The sequence below is a fragment of the Penaeus monodon genome, chromosome 1, assembly GCF_015228065.2.
Source record: "Penaeus monodon isolate SGIC_2016 chromosome 1, NSTDA_Pmon_1, whole genome shotgun sequence".
Lineage (NCBI taxonomy): Eukaryota > Metazoa > Arthropoda > Malacostraca > Decapoda > Penaeidae > Penaeus > Penaeus monodon.
Window position 1 is genome coordinate 20,892,120 of NC_051386.1, and position 5,000 is coordinate 20,897,119.

General features: G+C 39.1%; 1 protein-coding gene across 1 annotated transcript in view; it reads right to left on the reverse strand.

The window, feature by feature from the left end:
* The window catches only part of LOC119576198 (zinc finger protein 652-A-like), a 61,093-nt gene that overhangs the window by 30,318 nt on the left and 25,775 nt on the right, over window positions 1-5,000 (reverse strand). The window lies entirely within an intron of this gene.

The following is a 5,000-nucleotide window of genomic DNA, read 5'->3' on the forward strand; positions in this document are numbered from 1 at the left end:
AAAAAAACAGTTCCCCCCTCGGGGCCCCCTTGGGGGGTAAGGGCTAGATAACTAAATCAGGGAATACCGTGCCCATGGCTCCCTAGGCCGTTCAGGACTGCACAAAGTCAGCCTTTCATCCTTTCAGCACGGCTCCACACCTTAGGAGGTGGATGCAGAAGGTTTGGTGAAAGGACAGAAACGAAAAGTGGGAAGGAAAATAAAGACCATGCAAAATTAGTTGAGTCGAGGGCTGAGTCCCAAGGTTGGGGAGTTCCCCATCATTGGGTCCCAGTCTCCGCCTCCTAAGCCCCCCACGACTACAATGGGCAAGGGATTGGGGGGGAGGGATTAAAGAGTGGGCGAGGGGTGAATTATTATCTTGATCATGTTTAAGAACTTTTAGATGTCTTCAAGAGTTTCTGAGGGGAGTTGAGTGGGAGGTATGAGAAACAGAGGTTTTCTCATGAGAAGGAAAAGAAGGAATATATGTCTGAGGAGCAGAGAAGAGGTGGTGTAGGAGAGGATGTGGTAGATGGGGTGGAACGTTTAGATTGTTTGGTGCGACAGGTAGAGTGAGAGGAGGGGGGATAGGCACCAGAGAAGTGGTAGAGATTAGAGTAATTGGATTTTAGACTAGGAAAGGAATTTGATTGGGGGAGAGAGGGAGTAGGGATAGGTTGGTTTGGAGTAGAGGGAAGAGGTGCCAGGGGAGATGATGAGACTTCTTGAGAAGGTGGGAGGAGAGCAGAGCGAAGTACAATTTTCGAATAGGTAGAAAGAAAAAAAAATTGTCAGCATGCTGCTTGTCTGGCCTCATATGCAGTGAGGTCTGGTTTGAATCTGAGAACTGCTACCTCAGATTCAAGCTTGTAGAAAGGGCAGCTCCTATAAGATACATTATGGGAGCCACACAACTGGCACACGTGTGTGACAGCAGAGCAATTTGAACAGTCATGACCAGTTTGGGCACATAGAGGACAGCAGGCTGTGGAGTGACAGTGTTTGACTAGGTGGCCAAAATGACATACTTCTGACACATGATGGGGAAGGCGTTGATATGGTCGGACAGGGTAGGACACTCCACCAATATAAACTTCATGGGGGAGGTCATATCTACGGAAGCTGATCTTGGCAATACTGGTGTAGGACATATGTTGGCCTCTGGGAGGAATAGTGTACCAGAAACATTTCTGGTACAAGCTTTATGGGAGGTTGGGCAGGAACAGATTTGCCAATGAGGTCATCATGGTAGATAATGCATGCGCTTGGACAAGTGTTGAACGATAAGAACGACTGTGAAAGGAAACTTTGTCTACCTATTTTTGGAGACATTGTTGGAAGAGAAGGGTATTGTCAGAGCACGGGGCTGTAGGGGGAATCACAAAGAAATTATCCGACTTGGCTGGGCCAAAAAGGGTACTCGAAAAGTTTGTAGAGGTAGAAGCAGTAGAAGGACAAGGGTGGGAGGAAGATGGAGTGGTATGGAGAGAGGTAGTATTGTTGGGAGGAGGACAATAAGGATGAAGAGAGGTAATAAGGAAGGTGGGGGTAGACAATGAAGAAGACTGTGCAGTAGAAGATGGAGTGGATGTTGAGAGAGAGGATGCGGTGTATTCTGGAGGATGAGTAAAGACCTGGGTGGATAATTTGGAATGGATAGAGTTGACTGCAAACATTGAGGGGGTATGAGTATCATTCAGAGCTGTGGTCAAATGAGGGGTTGGAAAACCAATGAAATAAAATTTATATAGGCTAATTCATGAAGGGGCAAGCCTTAATGCCCCTAGCAAGGTTAAAACATCTTGATTATTTGCATGGTGAGCCTGAAATAAAGGGGGAGAAGAAAACGTCTATCCCTCAGGGTAGGCTTTCATGACTGACACCGTGCTGTCATGGGAAAATCTGACAGCAGGCTAGGTGACATGAACTCACCATCATGAGCATTGCAGCAAACATTGCACACACCTCTTGGAGGGTGATTAAACTTCTTTAGCATTTGAAAGAGGATGTTTACGCAAGCCTAAAGCCCAGAATTTGGGCAATGCGATTGTTGTAAAACAACCATATCCAAGGGGTTAACTACTACTACTACTTCTACTCATATTGATTTTCATCATAGTTTTTTTCTCTCCTTGAATTAAAAGCTAGGGGGTCAATAGAAAAACTGAAACTCCATTGGAGGTTAATGAAGTATAAAGTTTGAGAACTCCTGATTTACATTTTTTTCCCTTTTTTCTGTATCTCAGATCCTGTTTGGGTATCATTATACTCTTGCTCTTAACAATGTGAATTATGAAGCCAAAGTCACCAGGGATGGCATGTACGTACATGCCATGGCCACTGTGTTTAGTTTATTTATTGTCTTTACACATAGATGGCTCCACAAGGAATAAGTCACCAATAAGCCAATTTCTAGTACTTCTTATCTCACCGTATTCCTTGATTTTCAGAAATATTTTCCTTTAACTTATATTTCAATAATTTCAATAGCATTATAATAATTATAATATATATAATAATATTAACAGTATTGATATTGATTGCATTAATAAAAAGAATAATTTTAGTCCTAACTAAACTTTATTCTCCCAACCCATACTTCATCCCCTCATCATTTTTGAATGGTCTCTTTAAATACTTATTCTCTCTATGGAAATAGATAAAAGGATTTATTAATATAGTGTTCTGTATATTTTGTATTTTGTATAAAATTCTATAAAGTCTTATTATAAAAAAAGGAACATTGTATGCTTTTGCAAATGTTCACATTAATGTATATAAAAGTATACAAGATACAGCCATTTTCAGGAGCACATCTGCTTATCCTAGTCTAAAGCTTGTACTTTTTCAGCTCTTACTCTTACAAATGTTAGTGGGTACATATCTGTATGTGTGCACCCAATTTAGATAATTTTTTTACACTGTTCTGTTTTAAACCGAGATTCTTATCAACTAATGATATAAAGCGTAATTGAATGTAGTCCAGATCGATATGCCTAAAATGACAAGAATAAAGATTTCTGCCTTATTTCTCTCCTATACTTTACATTTTTAAATTTATTTAAAAAAAGCAACTAACTTTTAAAGAATGAGAACCTGAAAAGCTGAGTTCCTGGGCCTCTTTAAGTAGTCTGAGAATGTCTTTATCTCTTGGTAAATTTACTTTGCTTGTAGAATTTAAAACTGCTTCCATTGACATTGTACTTGGAGTTCAGCTGGTCATATATGTCTTTTGTGCTGGATATGAAATCTGCTACATTGCCCCGGACTGGAATATTGTTACACATTTCCTGTTTGAACACTCTCAAGTTACCACTGCGTCCAGGAAGTTTCCATTCAGATCTTGGCTGAGGTAAAAGGGCTCAGCCTCTCGAAGGAGCTGGGCTTCTATTTCTAGCCTCTGGACATCTGTGGGAAAGAATGCCGCTTTGTCCATTTCCTTTTTGTGTTCTGGAAAATAACAGTGACAAAATTATACTAGTGTGTTATCATCATCAATAACGGTATGTTCATGCTCTTTATTGTTGTATTAAAAAGGGTATTTCCAAAAACTTTTAAAGTGTAATCATCTTTACAAAGAAAACTTATTTTCAAAAGTGATAACAATATACATAGATTTATAATGAACTCAGCCAGATAAAGGAGTCTTTAACCTGTTAACAATATATATTATTTTTTAAACATACATTCTGCTGTACAGATGTACAACAGAATGTTACTTCATAGCTTGGCAATTGTCCCAATGCAAGAGATCATCCTGGAAACTGTACATCTATTCATGACATGATTAAGATTTTTTGCCTGACAAGATACATCAGACCTTGACTAGCATATCCCAATGTCCCTGCTTCCAACTCCTGTACATATGGACATTTCTTGCTTGCTTGCTTGCTTTTTTTGAGCCAGTACACATCATTAGGCTTAGAATGGAAAGTCACTGCAATATGTGGGGAGAAATGTTCTCTCACAGAGAATCTTCCTAACAGTATTTTGGGGAAATTTTATTTAAAGTAGCCTAAAGCTGCTGTCATTCTCCATCTAAAAGCCCAAATTTAAGTAATGAGAACGAAAATGAGAATGGCTCATTGTTTTATCCATGCATACTTTAGTATGCATGGATAAACAATGAGCACAGTGTGAGTATAGGAGGATGGGGAGGCAAAAAATGAGCAAAAAAAAGATGGATGACATCATGGAGAGTAAAGAGGGGAAGAAAGAACAGGAAAAGGGAAGATGACATGGGGAGACTCTGGTACATTGGCCAGTATAGGAAAAGAACTAGGCTTGAGTGGTTTAAACTATAAAAGCTCTCACAGAGGTTCTTTGGAAAATTTCACATACTTGTAGTCCATCATTTCTTGCATTTCTAACAGGAGAGCAGGTATTCTTGAGAAATCCACGCCCTTCAGTACAGTAACTCCAGGATAATCATCCCGTATCTCTTCCACGGATGGTTTGTGAGAAATGAATCTTGCAACCTGAAAAGCAACACCTATGACTAAGCTGTGTAAAATATCATAATTGCAATCTGGTATAATGCCTGACTATTCCATGCAACAAATTTCACAATTTCTTAGTATCAAAAGACACTACTAAACAGTCCATAACAGGAAGAGCAGTTAACCCAAGGACCAAAGATTTATGTTCTGTCCCCTGTATTTTTTTGTGAATTTTGTTACATACAGATGGCTCTACATGTGCTCAGCCAGCAAGGAGTCTATCAGTAGTTCCTAGTGACCGATCCTGATTTCCCCATTCCTTGAATTGGCAGGAAAATATGTTTTTCGTTTTAATACAATTGATATAGATATTGATATACTATCATCATTGCTATTGATGTTATGATTATTAAATTGTTATTAAAATCTTGATAACATTTAAGACAAAGAAATAATAAAAAAGACCCTTTCCAAAAGTCAAGGAAAAGGGTAAACAGGGGTGAGATAGGTAGGACTAATAACTCACTCCTTGGTGACTAAGTATTTATAGAGCTATCTGTGTGTAAATGCAATAAATAA